Below are 27,014 nucleotides of genomic sequence, written 5' to 3' on the forward strand. Positions count from 1 at the left end.
CCATTGCCTGCAATATGAACCTCATTACGTGAAGCATTCATTAGATTCCCTATGTTACTTCCCAATATTAAATAATATTTCTTTTCAGGAGGTCATCAATGAAGTAAATTAAGGTTGCGATGGTTTAAACATTGTTCCGAATATTTCATGCTAGATATTGCTATCACTGAGTCTTGTGAGGGAAAATGGCTGTATATCAGTTTAATAGTTGCTTAAAAATTATTGTTGAGCATTTAAGGTAAACTTAGAAGACAAAGGACTGTAGCTGTTTGTTTTGTGGAAGGAGCGATACCTCACGAATCGATCTCTGGACGATTGCCGTTTGCGGCAGAAACGGGCTTGTTTCTTTAGGCTACGAGGAACTGATGTAGCATGGCCATTCACATTCGTAGGTCCAGGTACACGACTGAAAACAGAAAATGTCACGAGTATTTTACACACGGCAGCGTTGCCATTTAAGTGATAATCAAGCACTGTCAGAAACAAGCAATTAGCTATTGAAATTGAGGAAGGAAGGATATTTTCCAAACTAGTTCAACCGTTGCTATTTTATCTACGCTGATCTTAGTTTTTTCGGGAATAAATGCTGTTGAATGCTTTACTCATAACGCAGTATATAGGACTGTTAGCTATCAGTCACTTACCTTTGTTAATGTCTGCCTTGGTCCGTTCAGTTCACCTGAAGGCTCTTTCTCATGGTGACATTACGAAACATGCTGAGTGAATAGGTGAATGTTATGTAAATGTCGAGATTACTGTAGAAAAGTGCTCTCTCGCAAAAAAAAAAAAAAAAAAAAAAAAAAAAATGTTGGCAAAAGAATCCTGACATTGCCTTGCCCTTATCTCAGAAAGAAACCAAGAGAGAATGATAATCATGATTTCCAGATGAGGATATGAACTCCGATTACTCTAGCACAATTGAAATTTGCCACAACACCCTATATAGGCAACTAGTCGAAAAGAGTATTCATTAACCTGCATAGACATGACAAATAGGTGACAGTAGCAAACCTGCAGTGCAGCAGTTTATACAGAAACAAGAGGGTTGTGCTAAAAGTAATGCACTCCTAACGTTTTATGTGAAACTTCTTAAAGCTTTTTAGAGAATGCAGTCATTATTGGCACCCTTCATCATTATTTCTCATGTCTTCGTAATTATTTCTCAACGTAGTCATCCTGGCGACAAACAAATTTCTCCGAACTGTAACGTTACACGTACTTAGGCAAGCGATTCGGCTGCTTAGAACTAGTACGAGGTGACGTGAATTTGTGTCACTGAACGGTAGCCAGCGGCCCCAGGGTGCGACTATTGCTGGTCATCCGAGGCAGCCGAGGAAGAAGACGTGTTGCACTTGGCCTTGAAATGGTTAAAATCCAGAAAAGGACTATTGTTTTACGATAATGATTTGTTCACTTAGCTCACTTAGCCGAACAGACAGTACACCAGAAATGGCGGACATTAAAACGGTCGTAAGAATGACTTCTCACAATTCTTTAAACTTCTATTTTAAATAACAGTTGCACAACAGAGCAAATCTGGATACATCTACTTCTCACAAAAATGAGGCACACCCACTAAAACAATAATATTTTCAATAAATAAAAACTACGGAAGTTAGTATTTTATAGTGACTAATTTCACATTGAACCTTTGGATTAACAACTTTTAAACACTTCATGCTATATCAACAAACAATGTCTCAGATGAAAGCATTGCACTATAACTGTCTTTCCTGTGAGCCACATATTTGTTTCTATTTCACTTATTGGTTTATTACGTATTTATAGCCTTACAATTACGCAAATATTTTTCAGAACATCGTATCATTCACAATAATATTGCAACTGAATGCACCATGATTACCGCATATCTTGTCATATTTGTCTACATGTTTAAAGAATATTTTTCTATTTTGGCAGTAATTTTATTTAAATATGATTACACTCGGTATAAAGAACAGTGTAGTTTGAAAGTGGTCAACTGCATGTGTTAGCTGGATCTATTACTGAAAACAGCGCCAAAAGATGCTTCTTACAAGTATACGTAAATAATTCTTCTAACTATATTTAATGAAATTTTGCCGCCATTTAATGTGAGCAGTTTTGTGCAAGATTGCTGGCTTATTTGTGTAGGACCAAACCTCTGTTCAAATGTACATAACATTTCTTTAGTTAAACATTGTTGTAATATATTAGTTTATTGTGGAAAGAGGTCAAATTGAGTCAAATATGTCTGTAGACCATAAGAACGTTGTATGTGTATTGGGTATGTCCTTCAGCCAGCAGTGACAGAACACAACTGGATTCAAGTGGAGTCAGGTGCTTTTTGAGTGGTGCGCTCAAGGGAGAAATTCATGAGTTTTACATTAGTACTGGATGAAGGCAGACTTGCCTGAGAGAATCTGCAAGGATCAATCATGTGGGTGATTGATTACGGGCAGTGAACACCGCTACACGACTTTAACTTTTGAAGAGACTCTAACTTTCGCGAGGTCTGAGTGTGCTCCAAAGCAGCATAACTTTTCCGCTTGCATTATGGAACTGGCAACTGACACAGTCTGAGTCCTGCATGTTATCTCTCGTGTGCTAATGTATAAATCGTTATGTGGAACTCTGAAGTATTTGAGCTAGTCAATATTTCGTGTATTGTGATTACGTAATGGACTTGGTTTTTCGTGTGTCTTTGATGATTATTTAGCTTAGGGACTCGGCTACCATTCTTCTAACACTCTCAGAGTAATATTATTGCATTTCATAACGCTATATTTCTGTTTATGTTGTAACTCGTTAAGGTAGGACCACTTCCCGTATTTTGGAAATCTACATTCTTGAATGAACATTAGTTGACATAATACTCTGGTGTCGTCTATATCAATTACTGACTTTAGTATAGAACCCTTTTTATTGATTATTAATTGATCTTTTATTTAATTTGTATAGTTATTTTCTTAATTCGCAAATCTAGCCAGAGCATCATTTGACTGTAGGATCACAGCTACAAGTTGTTATTTGCAGCGAGTTGGCCGCTGGGCATGAAAGCAGACTTGTGCGCCTCGATCCTGCAACATAATCGAGATGTTCTTTTTAAACGGAACCGCGCATTGCCGAGTTACCTAAGGAGTGAGCATTATCAGGTATAGTTTTAGTTGGTTTGGTCGTGGGGAATTTCGACTAGAGAACCTTCCACCCAGCATCCATTCCATTAGGTAACGTCGCAATACGAGAGAACAGTTATTATGGAGTCATCGAAAGTTTTCTTTAAGTGCTGGAAACAGATGCAAATACGGGACTGTATGGAGGATCAACGATGACAGTGCACCCAACGCATAGGATTGTTGCAAATTTCGCAACGCTCATGTGTGGTCTGACACTGCCATGCTGAAAGAGAATGTGCTCCATGTGTGGACCAACTCTTCGAATTCCAAAGTCGATTACATCATTCTATTTCTGACGTACCTACATAGTTATGTTACACACCGACGTGTTACATGCTACAATTCGGAGCCCTCTAGCTTCAGAATGCTGCAAAAAAAATTATATATATATATATATATATATATATGTATATATATATATATATTGTTGTGGTCTTCAGTCCTGAGACTGGTTTGATGCAGCTCTCCATGCTACTCTATCCTGTGCAAGCTTCTTCATCTCCCAGTACCTACTGCAACCTACATGCTTCTGAATCTGCTTAGTGTATTCATCTCTTGGTCTCCCTCTACGATTTTTACCCTCCACGCTGCCCTCCAATACTAAATTGGTTATCCCTTGATGCCTCAGAACATGTCCTACCAACCGATCCCTTCTTCTGGTCAAGTTGTGCCACAAACTTCTCTTCTCCCCAATCCTATTCAATGCTTCCTCATTAGTTATATACACTCCTGGAAATGGAAAAAAGAACACATTGACACCGGTGTGTCAGACCCACCATACTTGCTCCGGACACTGCGAGAGGGCTGTACAAGCAATGATCACACGCACGGCACAGCGGACACACCAGGAACCGCGGTGTTGGCCGTCGAATGGCGCTAGCTGCGCAGCATTTGTGCACCGCCGCCGTCAGTGTCAGCCAGTTTGCCGTGGCATACGGAGCTCCATCGCAGTCTTTAACACTGGTAGCATGCCGCGACAGCGTGGACGTGAACCGTATGTGCAGTTGACGGACTTTGAGCGAGGGCGTATAGTGGGCATGCGGGACGCCGGGTGGACGTACCGCCGAATTGCTCAACACGTGGGGCGTGAGGTCTCCACAGTACATCGATGTTGTCGCCAGTGGTCGGCGGAAGGTGCACGTGCCCGTCGACCTGGGACCGGACCGCAGCGACGCACGGATGCACGCCAAGACCGTAGGATCCTACGCAGTGCCGTAGGGGACCGCACCGCCACTTCCCAGCAAATTAGGGACACTGTTGCTCCTGGGGTATCGGCGAGGACCATTCGCAACCGTCTCCATGAAGCTGGGCTACGGTCCCGCACACCGTTAGGCCGTCTTCCGCTCACGCCCCAACATCGTGCAGCCCGCCTCCAGTGGTGTCGCGACAGGCGTGAATGGAGGGACGAATGGAGACGTGTCGTCTTCAGCGATGAGAGTCGCTTCTGCCTTGGTGCCAATGATGGTCGTATGCGTGTTTGGCGCCGTGCAGGTGAGCGCCACAATCAGGACTGCGTACGACCGAGGCTCACAGGGCCAACACCCGGCATCATGGTGTGGGGAGCGATCTCCTACACTGGCCGTACACCACTGGTGATCGTCGAGGGGACACTGAATAGTGCACGGTACATCCAAACCGTCATCGAACCCATCGTTCTACCATTCCTAGACCGGCAAGGGAACTTGCTGTTCCAACAGGACAATGCACGTCCGCATGTATCCCGTGCCACCCAACGTGCTCTAGAAGGTGTAAGTCAACTACCCTGGCCAGCAAGATCTCCTGATCTGTCCCCCATTGAGCATGTTTGGGACTGGATGAAGCGTCGTCTCACGCGGTCTGCACGTCCAGCACGAACGCTGGTCCAACTGAGGCGCCAGGTGGAAATGGCATGGCAAGCCGTTCCACAGGACTACATCCAGCATCTCTACGATCGTCTCCATGGGAGAATAGCAGCCTGCATTGCTGCGAAAGGTGGATATACACTGTACTAGTGCCGACATTGTGCATGCTCTGTTGCCTGTGTCTATGTGCCTGTGGTTCTGTCAGTGTGATCATGTGATGTATCTGACCCCAGGAATGTGTCAATTGTTTCCCCTTCCTGGGACAATGAATTCACGGTGTTCTTATTTCAATTTCCAGGAGTGTATATATATATCAAGAATAAAAATGTGGAATGTTAATAACGTTTAAGTTATTTAAAAAGGTTTAAGAGTTTTTACATAAAAAATAATGAGGCATAATTTTCAGCCCACCCTCATAGATATGAATGGAGCATAAAATATGAAATATCATCTTATCCAGTGCTTTTTAAGAAGAGTTAGTAGCGGTTCCGTAGCTGGTAACGTATTTGTTTTGGAAACAGAAGTTCCACTTACTATTTTGTTTATTTACGTTTGTTTTCCACTACTACTTTCAAGGTCGTAGCCTCGTTCTCAATTAATCATTCGTGACATCAGCTGTGACCCAGCATCCCCACTGGCCATAGATGTTTTCGTAATAAAACCATGCACCCTTTTATGTGGAATTTGTAATAGCCTCCGAAAAGGACTTAGAACAAAATATGTGTGGATCTTGATCAAATAGTAACAAGGTAACAGCTCTGCAACCCCAGTTCCTGAAACGCTATATGCAAACAAACATGTAATCAGATATAGTTTGTCTGTTAATTATTATGTAATATAAAGTACTCATAAAGTTGACTTTGAGCATTCACATACGTGATTCCAGAAAGACAACAATGCATGCTGAATTTCATCTGGTCATACAGCGACACAGGCCAGTATTATATTCAATATTAAGTCTTCGGGAGTCATCGGTATGTCCTTCTACAGCAAGTGTTTTAATTTTTCCCACCTTTTGTGTTTCCCAAGTGACCGGTCCAACGGTTAAGGTGGTCCACCGTTGTCTATGGGGAACGGATACGATATCTGATTTATTTGTAGCAAATGGATTGCCTTATGTCAAATGATATGTCTTCCATTAACTGTAACAGGTTATCCGTTACGGTGAATAGATACTAAAGGCTACTTTGAGTCCCAGCAATAAAACAGGGATTCTTGAAATACCCGCACTATTCGTTTTTCTACCAGGGCCGATTTTATCCGCCTCTCTTAGCCAGTGTTGGTTTTTCAGCTGACCAGTAGTGCACATTGCAAAGACTGATTCAATTTAACCATATTTGTGAACGATGCTTCATCACTAAGAAAACCTTCAGTAGCTACACTGTTCCCTACAAGCAGCTCAATATAGGCGTAAAACTACAGTCTACCATTAATGATTGGGAGAATTTCACATTTTGTGAGTCCAGTGCCCAACATTCAGAAGGGCGCAATCATTCACCGCAGACTGGTCTTCCATGTTACAGGATTCACTGGGATTGCTTCAAAGGAACATGTTTTCAGAGCGCTATTTTGCCTCTACACTCACAAAACTCGTCATCACTAGTACTCTACTTCTTTAAATGTCTTGCATCGTGCAGCCCTGTTTTCAAACTGTTAAGAGACTTCCAAGACGCGTGTTGGAGATGGTAGCCTGAGGGTAACTTCTCTTCTGCCGTCCGTAGCTCTAGTGGACTCTGTTCTCCACTGTCAGTTCGACGGGCTTCTGCTGCAGGAGTTATTGCTAGGGCAAGGAGGAAGGATTTTCTGGCGGTCAAGCGTGATGGTAAGCGTGAGTTTCCAACACTGGTGGCTTAGTATGTGTTTCTTGGTTGTTCTTTTCAGCCTCAACTGGTATCTTCCTCACGTTGGTTGGTTGGTTGATTTGAGCGCTGGGACCAAACAGCGAAGTCATCGATCCCATCAGATTAGGCAAGGATGGGAATGAAAGTCGACCGTACCCTCTCAGAGAAACCATCCCCGCATTTTCATGAAGCCATTTAGAGAAATCACGAAAACTTTAATCAGGATGGTCGGACCCGGTATGAACCGTCGTCCTAAATGAATGCGAGTCCAGAGTGCCAACCACTGGTCCACCTCGCTCTGTCTTCCTCACATCTGAAGGTATTACTCTGACAATAGAAAAGGATCTTTTTGGTCTCATGTACCCTGTGACTACACGGGCTGCCTCATCAAGAGCTGCATCAGAGTGATTCGCATGTTCAGAGTCCCTCGAGAATGGAGCCACGAACTCTGCAATAGAGGAACACAGAGCAAGAGCGGATGTGAGGAAACACTGGACAGCGCTCCCCATGTTATGTTTGTCAGTTTGAGGGCGAGAACGTACCTGGTGCATACGTTCTGTCTGGTGTCTCGCGCGACCGCTACGGTCGCAGGTTCAAATCCTGCCTCGGGCATTCATGTATGTGATGTCCTTAGGTTAGTTAGGTTTAAGTAGTTCTAAGTTCTATGGGACTGATGACCTTAGAAGATAAGTCCCATAGTGCTAAGAGCCATTTGTCTGGTGTCTATACAATGTTATTTGGAAGTTCTACATCTACACATCTGCATGACTACTCTGCAATTCACAGTTAATTCACTGCCAGGGAATAATGCACGATCTAAGTGTAGCTCTTGGTATTTGGAGTAAGCACAGTGGTTTAAATTACATCCTTTCCAGGTGACGTTCATCTTTCTCCTTGACGCCGGCCGAAGTGGCCGTGCGGTTAAAGGCGCTGCAGTCTGGAACCGCAAGACCGCTACGGTCGCAGGTTCGAATCCTGCCTCGGGCGTGGATGTGTGTGATGTCCTTAGGTTAGTTAGGTTTAAGTAGTTCTAAGTTCTAGGGTACTGATGACCACAGCAGTTAAGTCCCATAGTGCTCAGAGCCATTTCTCCTTGACTCCATATTTGTTTAGGCGGAACGCATACACTTGAGTTTTATCCAGACTGGGATTGAAGTGAGTGTCGTCGTAGTAGATACAGGGTGGGACAAATAAAAATGCCCTGGAGGACAAAGTTCCAGAGCACGAAGCGGCAGCCATTCAGCTCTTGGCATTTTTGGATCCTGGTCAGCAAGTAGCTGAAGCCGGATCGCATCTGTATTGCTGAAATTACTGCAGTCTCATCTGAAATATTCTGCTGCAGTTCTTTAAGACTGTGAGGGTTATTGCGATACACCTTAAACTTCGGCACTCCCCACTCTGACAGATTATATGACTTGGATGGGCGTGACCAGACTCATCTCTGCTAACAACTCTGACAGGTGTGAAGATTGTGTAACTGTGCTCCAGGATTCGGCCTGTTGTATGGACAGATTCACCATCCTGCTGGAAGGCACGGGGAAAAAATGATATCCCCACGTCCGGTACACTTTTATTTGTCCCACACCGTAGTATGTTTTTCTAGAGCAGATGTTAGACTGGATTACACTTCTCCAAATGTCTCCCCTTGAGCAGCGACAGCTGTATCATCTTCATAGATGAAAGAACGTGTTTCAGTACTAAGTGACTGGCTATTGTTATATATGTTATATAACATCGTAACCAATGCACTTCCATGTGGAAGGCCATTTCACAGCATTATCCATCAGCCCTTTTGGTCATTTACACTGACAGTAAATCGTCTGTTCCGCTGCGTACACGCCATAAAGTTGACCCCACAATTACATTACATGTTTCACTTTTTGCAACGTTTATGGGACTGGTTGCAGCTGAAAAAAGTTTTTGTGAAAAGACTGATCAACCAGAAATTGTTATGACATCTTTTGACACGCTTCTGCTGTTTTTGCTTCAGTTTACTGGTTTTATTGTGTTTTTCGTCATATTTGCAATGCCCTGTTGTTGAAATTATTAATGCAGATTACGTTTGAAAATGACTGCTCAGAGTGTCGAAACTATTTATGTAACCTTTTGAAGTGTCATGGTATTATTGACTGTAGCTTGACGACCTTTTGTAGCGTCAAATAAAGAATTGAATTTTATTCACTCACACTCCGTGATGATAGTAACGTCAAAATAAAGAAACTGATTGATTGTTAAACAGAAAATTAAGTACCTGTAAACAATGAATTGTAAACGAATTTTCCTCCAGAATCGGCGTGAATTAAATTTTATACGCTTAACCACACTTTGGCCAGTAGACGCAATTATGCAAACACTGAAAACAGTAATAAAAGGCTTTACAGCAATACTAGCAGATCACACAACACATCTAAACCACGTCTCATCTAAAGAAGCGAATGGAATGAAATAGCAAATATTCACCCGAAAAAGTGTACCACCACACCGGTACAGCATTTGGTCATCTGTATAATCATGAAACATTGATTTTCGTCGAGTGCTTCCAATTCAGAAACTAAACTAGGTATTTCACAAAGTTGATAAAACAGTGTCGACGCGTTACTAAGGAACACGTGATGAAACAGCTACGGTTGGTGCCTCAATTCCCAAAGTTAGAAGTAGACCATTGATACATTAAATTTCTTGATACTATTTCTTTTTCTGTTTTCTCATCTGCAACGATCCAGTGGGCATTTCTATTACACTTAAGGAACGTTCGTGTCAGTCGAACTATTCCGGTCGGCCGCTGGATGACGACTGTACGGTACCTCGCATCTCACTGAGCTTTGTTAGTATAGACAATGAATATTCGAAAAGAGCGACAAAGCCATCTTGACCACTCATCTCAAGCAAGCACTTTTGATAACGCCTACAAATATATTGTTGTTATTACAGATCGTAACTTGATTTGTATCTGTACACTTCTTACACTGAATACTAATCTTACACTATGGTCGACTGTTATATCAACTTTAAGACGTACTTATATTGAAACAAATAAGCCCACGGTAACAAATAGTAAGTCAAAATTGACCTGGTTTCGACGCTACTATGAGTCTTGTTGCAACCCTTGTTCACAACTATTCATGACGTTGCCTTTCCGGCTTAGATCTTTTTTAATATGTGACTTGTAAGTACTGCATCTTTTCCAGTCAGTACAAACTTTAATTTTATTAATGTACTATATACCTAATATGTTTTAGAACAGTTAGTCAAATTCTGAAGACGACGCTCATAGTAGCGCCGAAACCAGCTCAATTTTGACTTAATATTCGTGACCGAGGGCTTATTTGTTCCAATATAATTCTGACACGGTTACTGAACCTTAGCAGCTATGTTCAAAGTTTTAAGACGTACTTTTTTTTAAAAAAAAAAGGAAAAAAATCCTTTTTCAATAACATTGTTTGAAAATTCAGTACCTGCTATTAACGTCTTCAGGTTCTCCACGAACTCACCTATGATATGGACAGCATTATCTTCTCGCGAGATAATGATTAGTTCATCACACATTTTAACCATCTTTAATCTCGTGATATACACAGGACGTTATGATTACTTTACAGTAGTTGTAACGAGTTTGAATTTACTTGCAAACGATGCAGTTGCATTTCAAGTCGTCGAAGGAATCTGAACTGGATCTGTATATCAAATGTGAAAGCAAATACCTAACTGCGTAATGTAACTGCTACAGATCAACGGTAAAGGCAGTAACTGTAATTACTATTTGTGAAATTACATCATAATAGCCTTAGGCGAGTTTCCACTGATTAGATATGCGTCTCCATAGTTGAAGGAGTGAATATTGTGCTTATGAAAAGGAAATAAATTCAGTCCCCAAGACAATGATGCCCTTTTCAATAACTAACGTACTTTTTGTGGTTCGTACATAAAAATATAAAGCTTACCGTTATTAATCGTTAATTATGCTCTTAAGTAGCTACTGAAGATCTTAGGGTGAACGTGGAGAGACGACAACACTTAATACACTGAAGCGCCAAAGAAACTCGTATAATCATGCGTATTCAAATACTGAGATATGTAAACAGGTAAGACACGGTTTTGCGGTCGACAACGCCTATTTAAGGCAAAAACTGTCGGGTGCAGTTGTTCGATCGGTTACTCCTGCTACGAAGGCAGGTTATCGAGTTTTAAGTGAGTCTGAACGTAGTGTTATAGCCGGCGCACGAGCGATGGGACACAGCATCTCCGAGGTACCGATGAAACGGGGATTTTCCACCACGACCATTTCGCGAGTGTACCGCGAATGTCACGAATCTGATAAAACATCAAATCTCTGACATCGCCGTGGCCGGAAAAACATCCTGCAAGAAAGGGACCAATGACGACTGAAGAGAATCGTTCAACGTGACAGAAGTGCAAACCATCACAAATTGCTGCAGATTTCAATGTTGGGCCACTAACAACTGTCAGTGTGCGAATCATTCAACGGAACATCATCGTTATGGGCTTTTGGAGCTGAAGGCCCACTTGTCTACCCTTCATGAATGAACGAAACAAAGCTTTACGCCTCGTCTGGGCCCGTCAACGCCGACATTGGACTATTGCTGAATGAAAACATTTTGCCAGGTCGAACGAGTCTCGTATGAGACTGTATCGAGGGATGAACGTGTACAGGTATGGAGACAATCTCATCAATCCATGAAGCCTACATGTCGGGGGGACTTTTCAAGCTGGTGGAGGCTCTGTAATTGGGGCGTGTGCAGTTAGAGTGATATGGGACCTCTGATACGTCTAGATACGACTCTGACATGTGTCACCTTCAAAGTTGTAATTGAAAGAATAATCTTTTAGGCCTTAGTAAAACTTTACACCTCTATCACCTGCATCCACTGATGTCCATTGTGCAATCCGACGGACTTGGTCAATTCCATCAGGACAGTGCGACACCCTGCACGTCCAGAATTGCTACAGAGTAGGTCCAGGAACACTCTTCTGAGTTTAAACACTTCCGCTGGCCATCAAACTCCCCAGACATGAACATTATTGTGGATGTCTGGGATGCCTTGTAACTTGCTGTTTAGAAATGTCGTACTCTTACGGATTTATGAACAACTCTGCAGGATTCATCGTGTTAGTTACCTCCAGCACTACTTCAGATATTACTAGTGTCCATGCCACGTCGTGTTACGGCACTTCTGCGCGATCGCGGGGTACTACACGATATTAGGCATGTGTACCAGTTTCTTTGGCACTTCAATGTAAATGTTGTGGAGACATTAATAGTAACCATTGTTTTTTCGGTGAAGCCCATCACTTTCTTATCCATAAAATGTCGTTGTTGTCTCGGTTTGTGGGCTACCAATTTTATGCATCATGCTGCTCAGTAAAAGAGAAGAGAGGTAGATAACGGAATGGACTCATATTTGGGAGGAATGATGTTCGATTCACGTTAAACCATTCAAATTTGTGTTTGTCGTTATTTTCTCCAAAATCCCATGGGATTAATGCCCGCATGGTGTTTCCGAAAAGTTCATTGCTGATTTTCAGCTTCATGCTCGTCCTACCAGAGAATGAGCTGTGTCTCCAACGATCTATTCGTTGACGCGAAACTGGATTGCTCTTCTTTCCTTCCTTTTCACAGTAAAAAAATATATCATGTACACTTTTTTAGAGGACAACGATCAAATACTGTCAGAAGTACACTTAACTCACTACGACTAAATGTTCTTAATACGTCGCCACACACACAAATACTGGCGAGAAAGCTACACTACTGGCCATTAAAATAGCTACACCAAGAATAAATGCATATAATAAACGAGTTACAAATATATTAGACAAATATATTATACTACAACTGACATGTGATTACATTATCACGCAGTTTGGGTGCATAGATCCTGAGAAATCAGTCCCCGAACAACAACTTCTGGCCGTCATAACGGCCTTGATACCCCTGGGCATTGAGTCGAACAGAGCTTGGAAGGCGTGTACAGGTACAACTGCCCATGCAGCTTCAGCATGATACCACAGTTCATCAAGAGTACTGACTGTCGTATTGTGACGAGCCAGTTGCTCGGCCACCATTGACCAGACGTTTTCAGTTGCTAAGTCATCTGGAGAATGTGCTGACCAGGGTAGCGGTCGAACATTTTCTGTATCCAGAAGGGCCCGTTCAGAACCTGCAACATGCGGTCGTCCATTATCCCGCTGAAATGTAGGGTTTCGCAGGGATCGAATGAAGGGTAGAGCCACGGGTCCTATCACATCTGAAATAAAACGTCCACTGTTCAAAGCACCGTCAATGCGAACAAGAGGTGACCGAGACGTGTAACCAATGGCAGCCCATACCATCACGCCGGGTGATACCCCAGTATGGCGATGACGAATACGCGGTCCCAATGTGCGTTCAAGGCGATGTCACCAAACACGGATGCGACCATCATGATGCTGTAAACAGAACCTGGATTCATCCGAAAAAATGACGTTTTGCATTTGTGCACCCAGGTTCGTCGTTGGGTACACCATTGCAGGCGCCCCCGTCTGTAATGCAGCGTCAAGGGTAACCGCAGCCATGGTCTTCGATCTGATAGTCCATGCTGCTGGAAACGTCGTCGAACTGTTCGTGCAGATGGTTGTTGTCTTGCAAACGTCCCCATCTGTTGACTCAGGGATCGAAACGTGGCTGCACGATCCGTTACCGCCATGCGGATAAGATGCCTGTCATCTCGACTGCTAGTGAAACGAAGCTGTTGGTATCGAGCACGGCGTTCCGTATTACCCTCCTGAACCCACCGATTCCATATTCTGCCAACAGTCATTGGATCTCGACCAACGCGATCAGCAATGTCACGATACGATAAACTACAATCGCTATTGGCTACAATTCGACCTTTATCAAAGTCGGAAACGTGATGGTACGCATTTCTCCTCCTTACACGAGACATCACAACAACGTTTCACCAGGCAACGCCGGTCAATGCTGATTGTTTATGAGAAATCGGTTGGAGACATTCCTCAAGTGAGCACGTTGTAGGTGTCGCCCACCGGAACCAAACTTGTGTGAATGCTCTGAAAATCTAATCGTCTGCATATCACAGCATCTCCTTCCTGTCGGTTAAATTTCGCGTCTGTAGGACATCATCTGCGTGGTGTAGAAATTTTAATGGCCAGTAGTGTAGTTTCGTCGCTGGAACGGAAATCAGGTTCTGACTGTCAGAGAACATAAAAATTAGCGTTTCACTGTACAGTAACCCGTGAATAAATGGAGGACAGTTTGTCGTGGAATAGGAATGAATCAGTCGAAGACAATGCTTATTTAGGACATCTTTCCGAAAACTTTTTATGTCAGTATAACATAAATAGACGGGGATTAGGTACTTTGAATCCATCGATAAAGGATGTTTGAAGTGACCCATGATGTAAGGAGGTGGTTGTTTGTGACGTCGTTCATACGCAGACGGAGATAGTACAGTTCACTGACAGCATTTATTCTGATTCCATATAGTCTTTTGCGATGTAGTTTGTTGTGACAGACTTAGCTCTGAGGTAACTCGAGGTGTAGGTTAGAGTGAAAGGCGGTAGTTGCGATGTCACAAAAATTACTTGAATACTTATTACATCTAACATTTTACGAAAGCCACATTTATATGAGAGGTTTACGTCCGCCAGTACGGTTACATCATGGCTTAAAGCAGTCGGACCCAATCAGCAGCAAGTACTGCCTCTCTTTTTAGAAATTAACACATGATAGCTAACAGATGTCGCAAGGAGTGATTTGCTACAACATCCTCTCGCAGATGCAAAAAGAGTCTGTGAAACGCGCTGATTTCAGAATGAAATCGTGCACTGAAACACAATGATTCGCATTCCATTTATTTGATGCGCATGCACAGTTGGGGCGGAAAGAAGCAAAAGTCCCCGTGTAAGTTGTGCAGCGATGTTTATGCAAAGTAGGTGCGTTTTCCGGCAGATACGACGCGCGGCGGTTTATCTGGTTGCGTCGTTCGCTCGCCCTGCAGAATCTGCAGCTCCTGTGCGGCAGAGGCGGCCGCGCTGCAAGCCAGCAGGTTTAAACGGAATTCCCTTTAAATCGGGCGAATTTACAATTCTATAAGATTCTACGACCTCTTCCTCTGCCCAAGGGACGTCCAGGTCGTAAAGTTTAAGCACTTGCCTTCACACCGTCAAAAGAGAATAAAAGTTTGATCTAGTGTGTTGTTTTGGTTGGCTGGCGCCAGCAGCCGACTGAGTGAGTTGCAGACTCAGTTTGACAGTTAGCTACTCTCCTGCCCTCCTCTCGTCTCCGCTACCGCCTCCACCACCGCCAACAGTCAGCACGTGTGCTTCCGACTTTCGCTTCGTGTGTCTGATTCACAATTCTATAAGCCTTTTCTCCTTTAATTTTTCTATGACAGTCCTATTTTACTACACGCCTGTACATTAATGTACCTGACATGTCGCCTTTCATGTCACACATAAATTTCTCTCTTGGCTCCTAAACAGTTAAAGCAGTTACTTTGTCCAATGGCAGGTTGCCTTTCAAACAGCTTCTGGTGGCAAAATAAATTTCTACTTCAGTATTTCTTATAATTATTGACTGACTTTAAAACGCAGCCGTAGTTTACTAATTATGAGGCAAATCTTACGTTAAAGCCTTAACACAATTATTCACCTAATAAAGTAGTCCGCCCCGGTAGCTGAGTGGTCAGCGTGACAGACTGTCAATTCTAAGGGCCCGGGTTCGATTCCCGGCTGGGTCGGAGATTTTCTCCGCTTAGGGACTGGGTGTTGTGTTGTCCTAATCATCATCATTTCATCCCCATCGACGCGTAGGTCGCCGAAGTGGCGTCAAATCGAAAGACCTGCACCAGGCGAACGGTCTACCCGACGGGAGGCCCTAACCACACGACATTTCCATTTTTACCTAATAAAGTTAGAAACTGTGAATATATCTTGTTATAGCGAAGCTCACAAGGGGAATATTGGGAATATTACGTAGACTATATTCATTATTTGAGAATGAAAGCACTAAGTGATATCCAGAATGCTTTAGATATTATCTGAAACTTTTACGCGAAAGATTTCTCGCTATCTCCGCCCACAGAATAATGAGAAGGATACAGTTTTTTGAATGACTTTTCAATTCTTCTTCATTACGAGCTCAATTCGCAACACATTTGGAAGACAATATCCACATTCGCGTTTGAATGTACCTGCAGAATTATATCGTTGTGCGGCTCCGAGTGAAGCAGACATGACGTCATGAACAATGAGCCACGTGAGAAACAAACTTTTCTCAAAACGGAGCGGAAATCGCACAGACTATGATCATCCAGTGTTTGGTAATTTTTAAAGTAATAACATGCATGAAGCTGTTGCGTACATGTGAGTTCAGTTCCATAAGCAATGGTAGGGTGACTTGAAGGGACGGGTGTGTCTGTGTGTAGGAGGGGGAAGGAGTGTTGTGTTTTGCTATTGGAATCTCATATTTGGTTCTAAGAGTTATTCTAAGGGGCTGGGGTTAAGAATGACTGTCCTGGCGCTTAATTAGGCTTACCATGGCTTCGATATATATTTTCAAACGTTTATGTTTCACCATGTTTTCCGTGAATTACATCAGGTGATTACTCTTTTAAGGATTTCCGTCAAACACACCAGGTGACTATGCTTACTCTGGGTTCCGTAAATCATTTCGGATGACTAGGCTTACAACGTTTTCCATAAATCACTTCTGATGAACATGCTTACCACTCTTTCCGTAAATCATTTCGCATAACTTGACTTACCATGGTTTGCATAAATAATTTAAAGTGATTATGTCTATCGTTGTTGTTGCTGTTGTGGTCTCCAGTCCTGAGACTGGTTTGATGCAGCTCTCCACGCTACTCTATCCTGTGCAAGCTTCTTCATCTCCCAATACGTACTGCGGCCTACATCCTTCTGAATCTGTTTAGTAGCCGCGCGGGATTAGCCGAGCGGTCTGGGGCGCTGCAGTCATGGACTGTGCTGCTGGTCCCGGCGGAGGTTAGAGTCCTCCCTCGGGCATGGCTGTTTGTGTTTGTCCTGATGATAATTTACGTTAAGTAGTGTGTAAGCTTAGGGACTGATGACCTTAGCAGTTAAGTCCCATAAGATTTCACACACAGTTGAACAGTTGAACCTGTTTAGTGTATTCATCTCCTGGCCTCACTCTACGATTTTTACCCTCCACGCTGCCCTCCAATACTGAATTGGTGATCCCTTGATGCCTCAGAACATGTTCTACCAACCGATCCCTTTTTCTTGTCAAGTTGCGCCACAAACTCCTCTTCTCCCCAATCCTATTCAATACCTCCTCATTAGTTACGTGATCTACCCATTTAATCTTCAGCATTCTTCTGTAGCACCATATTTCAAAAGCTTCTATTCTCTTCTTGTCTAAACTATTTATCGTCAATGTTTCACTTCCATACATGGCTACACTCCATACAAATACTTTCAGAAACGACTTTCTGACTCTTAAATCTATACTCGATGTTAACAAATTTCTCTTCTTCAGAAACGCTTTCCCTGCCATTGCCAGTCTACATTTTATATCCTCTCTGCTTCGACCATCATCAGTTATTTTGCTCCCCAGATAGCAAAACTCAATTACTGCTTTAAGTGTCTCCTTTCCTAATCTAATTCCTTCAGCATCACCCGACTTAATTCGACTACATTCCATTATCCTCGTTTTGCTTTTGTTGATGTTCATCTTATATCCTCCCTTCATGACACTGTCCATTCCGTTCAACTGCTCTTCCAAGTCCTTTGCTGTCTCTGACAGAATTACAATGTCATCGGCGAACCTAAAAGTTCTAATTTCTTCTCCATAGATTTTAATTCCTACTCCGAATTTTTCTTTTGTTTCCTTTACTGCTTGCTCAGTATACAGATTGAATAACATCGGGGAGAGGCTACAAATCTGTCTCACTCTCTTTCCAACCACTGCTTCCCTTTCATGTCCCTCGACTCTTATAACTGCCATCTGGTTTCCGTACAAATTGAAAATAGCCTTTCGCTCCCTATATTTTACCCCTGCCACCTTCAGAATTTGAAACAGAGTATTCCAGTCAACATTGTCAAAAGCTTTCTCCAAGTCTACAAATGCTAGAAACTTAGGTTTCCCGTTTCTTAATCTAGCTTCTGAGATAAGTCGTGGGGTTAGTATTGCCTCACGTGTTCCCATATTTCTACGGAATCCAAACTCATCTTCCCCGAGGGCTGCTTCTACGAGTTTTTCCATTCGTCTGTAAAGAATTCAAGTTAATATTTTGGAGCCGTGACTTATTAAACTGATAGTTCGGTAATTTTCACATCTGTCAACGCCTGCTTTCTTTGGGATTGGAATTATTATATTCTTCTTGAAGTCTGAGGGTATTTCGCCTGACTCATACATTTTGCTCACGAGACGGTAGAGTTTTGTCAGGACTGGCTCTCCCAAGGCGGTCAGTAGTTCTAATGAAATGTTGTCTACTCATGGGGCCTTGTTTCGACTTAGGTCTTTCAGTTCTGTATCAAATTTTTCACGCAGTATCATATCTCCCATTTCATCTTCATCTACATCCTCTTCCTTTTCTGTAACATTGCCCTCAAGTACATCGCCCTTGTTAGTCCCTCTATATACTCCTTCCACCTTTCTGCTTTCCCTTATTTGCTTAGAACTAGGTTTCCATCTGAGCTCTTGATATTCATACAAGTGGTTCTCTTTTCTCCAAAGGTCTCTTTAATTATCCTGTAGGCTGTGTCTGTCTTACCCCTAGTGATATAAGCCTCCGTATCCTTACATTTGTCCTCTAGTCATACTCGATAAGCCATTTTACACTTCCTATCGATCTCATTTTTGAGACGTTTCTCTTCCTTTTGCCTGCTTCACTTACTGCATTTTTATATTTTCTCCTTTCATCAATTAAATTCAGTATTTCTTCTGTCACCCAAGGATTTCTACTAGCCCTCGTCTTTCTAGCTACTTGATCCTCTGCTGCCTTCACTACTTCATCCCTCAAAGCTACCCATTCTTCTTCTACTGTATTTCTTTCCCCCATTCTTGTCAATTGTTCCCTTTTGCTCTTCCTGAAACTCTGTACAACCTCTGGTTCTTTCAGTTTATCCAGGTCCCATCTCCTTTCTTCAGTTTTAATCTGCAGCTCATAACCAATAGATTGTGGTCAGAGTCCACATCTGCCCCTGGAAATGTCTTACAATTTAAAACCTGGTTCCTAAATCTCTGTCTAACCAATATACAATCTATCTGAAACCTGTCAGTATCTCCAGGCTTCTTCCATGTACACAACCTCCTTTTATGATTCTTGAACCAAGTGTTAGCTATGATTAAGTTGTGCTCTGTGCAAAATTCTACCAGGCGCCTGGGTCTTGTTAGCTATGATTAAGTTGTGCTCTGTGCAAAATTCTACCATGCGCCTGGGTCTTTCATTTCTTCCCCCCAATCCATATTTACCTACTACGTTTCCTTCTCTTCCTTTTCCTACTATCGAATTCCTGTCACCCATGACTATTAAATTTTCGTCTCCTTTTACTATCTGAATAATTTCTTTTATCTCATCATACATTTCTTCAATTTCTTCGTCATCTGCAGAGCTAGTTGGCATATAGACTTGTAGTACTGTCGTAGGCGTGGGCTTCGTGTCTATCTTGGCCACAATAATGCGTTCACTATGTTGTTTGTAGTAGCTTACCCGAACTCCTATTTTTTTTATTCATTATTAAACCTACTCCTGCATTACCCCTATTTGATTTTGTATTTATAACTCTGTATTCACCTGACCAAAAGTCTTGTTCCTCCTGCCACCGAAATTCGCTAATTCCCAGTATATCTAACTTTAACCTATCCATTTCCCTTTTTAAATTTTCAAATCTACCCACCCGATTAAGGGATCTGACTTTCCACGCTCTGATCCGTGGAACGCCAGTTTTGTTTCTCCTGATAACGACGTCCTCCTGAGTAGTCCCCGACCGGATATCTGACTATTTTACCTCCGGAATATTTTACCCAAGAGGACGCCATCATCATTTATCCATACAGTAAAACTGCTTGCCCTCGGGAAAAATTACGGCTGTAGTTTCCCCTTGCTTTCAGCCGTTCGCAGTACCAGCACAGCAAGGCCGTTTTGGTTAGTGTTACAAGGCCAGATCAGTCAATCATCCAGACTGTTGCCCCTGCAGCTACTGAAAAGGCTGCTCCCCTTCTTCAGGAACCGTACGTTTGTCTGGCCTCTTAACAGATACCCCTCCGTTGTGGTTGCACCTACGGTACCGCTATCTGTTTGGCTGAGGCACGCAAGCCTCCCCATCAACGGCTAGGTCTATGGTTCATTGGAGGGGGGGGGGGGGGGGGGGGGGGGATGGATGTCTGTCGTATCATTCGTACATCATTTCAGATTACGGATTTACAAATACACATTGTTTAAGACAATGGTTTCTTATTCATGTCAGACTCAATTTTATTCTTAACGTGTGGTGAATCTATAGCTGTCCCTATTAACATTGTTCCCATAAACCACTTCAAGTGATTAGGATTACCATGCTTCCACCTGACAGGCGTACCACGGCGGAGTACAACAGCTGGATCATTTAAACCGAAAGAACCATATCTCTGTGTGGAAACTCAGAATCACTTAAAGTATTAATTCGGGAGCTGACGCTGACGTGTGTGACATTCCCTGGCACTTAAGAACATCTTTGGTTCAAGACACGGTCCCTCCCGCTTTTCGTCTGCTGTTTTGTCTCTTGTTTCTAGTCGAGCAACCAAGGCAGAACACGAATTAAGATTTTGCGTCACACCTCACCGATCTGCCACCAGTTTACTAAGCGCGGTGGCGCTGCGGTTGAGGCACGGGACTCGTAGGCAGTACGAGAATTAATCGATATCTCAGTGCTGCCGTTTATACCGTGGTCAAATTATATGTTGCAAATTTCCGAAACTTTAAAATTGAACTTTGTGATGCAGAATCACCTTATGATATCGAGACATTGGTTTATTTGCAATGTAATTATAGTGGAAGCAGGCCTTGTTTCTATGGTGAGGGGGTAGTGTTTACAGTCTATGGCAACTGTGTCACCAGTAAACACTGCAATACTTGTGCAGTGTATCATCACGAAAGTTGTGTTGCTTCCGGATGGTTTGGAAAACAATAACGTACGATCAGAGGGTCTGTATAGTCACTCCAGTGTGGCAGCGAGTGAGACAGGCGGACGTCACACTGAATGTCTCCGTGAGTCAAATTAACGTGTCTAGAATCTGGATCAATTTTCCAGCGACAATATCAGCTGAGTACCGTCACTGTAGTGGACTCGAAAGAAAAACAACCTTCGGTCAGCACCGATATCTGCGTGTAACAGCAAGTAGATATCCTCAACAGAATGCGGCACATCCACGGCGGCAGTGACAGACAGCTACAGGAGTGCAGGTGTCAACACAGACGATACGAAACAGATCCCATGAGCAGGGATTACTCTCCAGAAGGCCTGTCAGGTCTCCTATTCCAAATTGGGTTCAGAGATGGCCTCGTCTCACAGGGTCACGAAACCACTGTTTGTGGACTACGCAGCAGTGGGTCACAACGCTCTTTCCTGATGAGACCCGTCTCTGTCTCCACCCTGACAATACTGATATTCGTATGTGGAGGCAACTAGGACAACGTTTTCACCCAACTGTTTCATTGATCACCACCCTTATGAAGACAGTTATGTCGTGTTTTGAAGCGGAATTCATGTATGGTTACAGGACATCTATTGTTCCAATGCAAGGGCAGATAACCACTGTGATGTATCGGGACGACATCCTTGCACACATTGTGACTTTGTTTAGTAAACATATTATACCAGGATTCACACTGACGAACGATAATTATTCTCACAATCTTATGAAGAATAGGATGGAATGCCCCCACATATTTTTCAGTTTTTAGCTGCATTGAAAATGCATGGGCCATTCTAAAACGAAAGGCTGGTAACCCTCCTGTCCAACCAGGGACTGCAGAGGCCGCTGGTGAGGAATGGAGCAATATCCCTCAGGCTATCTGGACAATTTGCTAAGGAGTATGCCTAACCGCATCCAAAAGTATCTCCAGTTACGAGGAGGCCAGCTGGATAATAGAAAATTTGTTACGTAAGATGACAGTGAGAAGAAACTGTAGTGACTGCGTTGGAATCTTTTGTAATATTTTGATTTTGTTTATGTTTATCAAGAGGAAATTTGTTTATCTCCTTTATTTTTGTTTATTTGTGACTATATACGACAGTACGAAACCAGTTTTGTTTCCCGTTACGTCTAGTACTGACAATAAAGTAATATGCAGTATTCATTTTTTCCACTGTATTTTGATTTTTTGTTAATATCAGGCACTGACTGGCGGCCCGGATTCGTGCCAGTTGTTTGGTACAACGTTTCTTCACTCCATCTCAGATCTGTATTCCATGCTATTACATTATCTTCTTAGATCTGTCTGAATATCATTGTGTAGAAGCATGAAACGAATATTTGTCACGAATTAAATCAAACTTGTTTGAACGGATTTCAATAAGTAAGGTGCACATTATTATGGTAGAGTAAGTAATTTAGTGACAGATATACTGGAAAATAGTTTTCACGATACTCACCAAGTCTCTGTAAACGACGGTCAAAACGTTTCTGGTCCTTGTTAAACTTCTCAACTATAGGAATCTGCTGGTTAGCCCAATCAACGCTGATAAAAAAATGTCGATTAGGGGAGAAGATCTTGTAGTCGTAACTTTTTGCATAGTGCGAGGAAGGAGTGCCCTGGATAATGTACTAAAAGTCCTTTACGGTGGGGTGTGAGCATCGAGGTGGGGGTGACTTTAAAGGTAACTTTTTAGGATTCCGTACCTCAGTCGGTAGAAACGGAACCTTTAGAGGGTCACTTTGTCTGTCTCTCGATTTGTCTGTCTGTTAGACTGTCAAAAACCTTTTTTTCTCAGGAGTGGGTACACTTACCAAGTTGAAATCTGTATCAAAAATTAAGATCTATAGATTCTGGGCGGTATAGCAAACGTAAGCTTGTAAGTCAATGCAAGTAAAAATAATGCAGTTAATGTCACATACTTCGATACTCGAAACCTAACTCATCGCCGGCCACTGTGGCTGAGCGGTTCTATGTGCTTCACTCCGGAATCGCGCTGCTGATACGGTCGCAGGTTCGATTCCTGCCTCGGGCATGGATGTGTGTGATGTCTTTAGAATAGTTAAGTTTAAGTACTTCTAAGTCTAGGGGACTAATGACCTCAGAAGTTAAGTCCCATAGTGCTTAGTGCCATTTGATCCTGACTCATTAAAATCTGTAGTATCATGAAATTTGGCAAGAAGCAAAGTTTCGCAGCCGAAGTAAATGAAACAAAAAAAAAACCAGAACATCGTTAATATGTAATTATATCACACGCAAACAGCATTTCTTTTTTCATTTGCTATGCGACGGTAAACGTGAAAGTAAAACATTCTCGAAAGTCTTAGAATCACGGGGAGCTATACCTTACCAGTATCAATGTCGATAAGAGACAAATGTTCAAGATTCTCGATTCGCGGAATGGATGAACTGTCTATATAAATGATTAAGGTTGTAGTGAACCCACAGTACGCGACTCCGACTCACACCTTGCCAATTTTTTAGCTTATCTCGAATGCTAAAACCGTGGCCTCTAACTGAACTGTTTCGCAAAACGACATTCAGCTACATTAAATTTCCTACAAACTACGTCATATTCACCTTTCTCTAAATCCAATAGCCTTCTCGTTTCAGGGGATGAAAAAATTCCAAATTATTAAAAATACTGCTCTAACGGTATAAAATTATTGTTTATCTTTAAATGGAGCAAGTTAGAGGAAATAAGTGCAGTACAGACGTTTTGTGGGATAAAATAATAATGAGCGTATGTCATTGGTGGCCGGGAGACGCCTCGCGGGGCGGTTCGGCCGCCGCTCCACAAGTTCCTTAACGCCACTTCGGCGACTTGCGAGTGAATGAGGATGAAATTATGATGAAAGACACACAACACCCAGTCATCCAGAGGCAGAGACAATCCCTGACCCCGCCGGGAATCGAACCCGGGAAGCGAGAACGCTACCGCAAGACCACGAGCTGCGGACATGGGATAAAATGTGTTTTGGGGATGTGACAGAGTGGAAGGAGGAAGTAAGTGAGGTAGAAGCTCAATGGGAATGTACGTCACTGGATTATGATCCAGTACTTTCTCCCTCCATGGGTTTGGAAACTGATGACCGAGTAGGTGATTCCCACCTCTGCCCATCCAACTGTCATAAGAAGCAACTACAGGGTGTCCTACAAAGTTGTAAAGGAGCGTCCACAAGGCGTCTATTGAATCACTGCCTACTCAGAGAGAGATTTGCGAATGCTCTCCGATACGGCCACGGTCGGTCCCTCCACGCGTTCTTCTCAAGCTGAGCTGTAACAGTGCCTCAGTTAATATCAACGTTCAGCTTTTATCGAACCCTATGTTTCCCCGAGCCACCATATTTTACATAATCAGGCACACTAATTTAGCAAGGTCTTCTCGCTCCTAATGGCTGGTCATTGCTATTTGAGTGTTACCTGTCTTGCTTCAGACATTCTTCATATACTCAGGAATTCGTTGATGCCCTTCGCATGTGATTCACAGACTATCGTGTTAGTGTTCTGCTTCCCTCAATAAATTCTGGAAGATTTCAAAAACAGCGGGAAACATGCTAACATACGTAAGTAGAACAGCAATCCGTTTCATATATTATGAAAACTGCTATTATTTTCGTCGCTTCCTCTAATCAGGCAAGAGTGCGACAATAATAGAAAGTCACTGAATGCAGTAATAACAGTTTGCCTGTGACAACTAGACAAACAAACGTCATTTCTTATTTTTATTACCTTTTATCTTCTCCGTGCCTGTTTACATCCCATCTTTCTACGAAAAGGAATGTAGTCACTCTGATATAAACATAATAGTAGAAAATACACAACTACCGCTGCTTACAATTTCTGGTCATTGTCTGCGGTTGTGATAAGTGCATTCATAGAAGTATAATACAAGTTAATAACGAAGGACGATTTCGGGTTATAACAACTTGGTATGCTAGTGGCAGTCAATGTGTAGCCTTGAGCAGGAATTTAACCCGTTTACCAGCAGCATTGCTCATTTAGGAAGTCTGTTTAAAACTATATTTAGCCTCAGGTTTTTGGATATACATGAATAAATATCTTCTCACATATCATGCATTTTTGTGTCTACACCTGCATCTGCACTCCGCAAACCGCTGTGAAATGCATGCCAGAGGGTAATCCTATTGTACCAGTTTCACGGCATCTTCCTGTTTCACTGACATACGGAACGCGGAGAAAAATGATTATTTAAACACCTCTGAGTGCGCTGTAATGAGTCTAACGTCATCCTTGCGGTACCTACAGTATCTTTCCGTGAGGGTTTGTGGTATATGTTGGATTCGTCACTTAAGGCTGGTTCTTCAATATTCGTAGCTAAGCTTTTTCGTGATATAATATTGAGCAATCCGTCAATTGTCAGCCAGTGAACTTTCTTCAGCAGCTTCGTAACACTCTCTAACTGCTCAAACAAACATGTGACGATTAGCGTCGTAATTCCTCGTATACGTTCAATGTATCCTGTTAGTTCTATTTGCCACAATACGTACTCAAATGAGCAATATTCTAAAATTGGTCACACGAGTGTTTTGTAGGTGATTTGCTTTGTAAATTGACTTCAGTTCCTTAGTAAGCTACCAATGAACCCAGGTATACCACTTGCATTACCTACAAACCCGTATTTTTAGAAGATTGCCGATTCCAGCTGCGGCTCCTTTATTTGGTAGTCAAAGGGTACTACGGTTTTTCATTATTTGAAATGTCCATTTAAAGCAAGTTGTCAAGCCTTGCACCATTCTGATATCTTTTGAGGGTCCTATTGAATATTTGTGGAGCTTTTACTTTTTTGAGACGAGACTTTATTATAAATAATCGTACCATCTTTGAAAAGCTAGAGTTTACTATTAATACTCCAGAATGAGATTTTTCACTCTGCAGCGGAGTGTGCGCTGATATGAAACTTCCTGGCAGATTAAAACTGTGTGCCCGACCGAGACTCGAACTCGGGACCTTTGCCTTTCGCGGGCAAGTGCTCTACCAACTGAGCTACCGAAGCACGACTCACGCCCGGTACTCACAGCTTTACTTCTGCCAGTACCTCGTCTCCTACCTTCCAAACTTTACAGAAGCTCTCCTGCGAACCTTGCAGAACTAGCACTCCTGAAAGAAAGGATATTGCGGAGACATGGCTTAGCCACAGCCTGGGGGATGTTTCCAGAATGAGATTTTCACTCTGCAGCGGAGTGTGCGCTGATATGAAACTTCCTGGCAGATTAAAACTGTGTGCCCGACCGAGACTCGAACTCGGGACCTTTGCCTTTCGCGGGCAAGTGTCTGCGAGGACATCAAAATACAATATGAACAGTTAGAATACCAACACACTTCCATGGGCACACCTCAAAGTACTTAGACATCTGTCGGCGACTCTCCGTCGAAGTTAAGAAGTGTCTCTCCGAGAACTTGGAGGGAAAAGTGTGTTCCGAGAAAACCCCAACTGTTTTCCTGCAGTTTCAAAGCTAACCATAAGCCCGTTGTTATTTTAGAGGTAATTACTAATGGTTGAAGGTGTTTGTAAAATAACTCAAAGTCTCTACAGAATGCATCCAGGAAGTTCGATGGATGGTCTCAGAAAATAAACCAAGCAAGAGTTTCAAACAAAATACTTTTACTATCCTTCAAAGTAATCGCCATGAGCTACAACAGACTTCTGACACTGGTTGTAAAGCTGTTGGAAACTGTCAGCAAACGCTTCTTGTGGAATCGGTCGAAGTACTGGAAACACTCATTGTCGGATATCCGCAGTGTCTGAGAAACGTCAGCCTTTCAGGTCTAACTTGAGACCGGGAAACCAAAAGAAGTCTGCTGGTGCCAAATCTGGAGAATAATGTGGCTGTTGAAGAACAGTCACCTTGTGTTGAGCGACAAAGTAGAGTATGCGGTTTGCAGTAGGCGGGCCAGTGTTGTCGTGGAGGAAGTTCCACGGTCCATTCCGGAACACGATGCGTTGCAGCAGCCGTTTCAAAACTCTTTTGCAAACTT

The sequence above is a fragment of the Schistocerca serialis genome, chromosome 7, assembly GCF_023864345.2.
Source record: "Schistocerca serialis cubense isolate TAMUIC-IGC-003099 chromosome 7, iqSchSeri2.2, whole genome shotgun sequence".
Classification (NCBI taxonomy): domain Eukaryota; kingdom Metazoa; phylum Arthropoda; class Insecta; order Orthoptera; family Acrididae; genus Schistocerca; species Schistocerca serialis.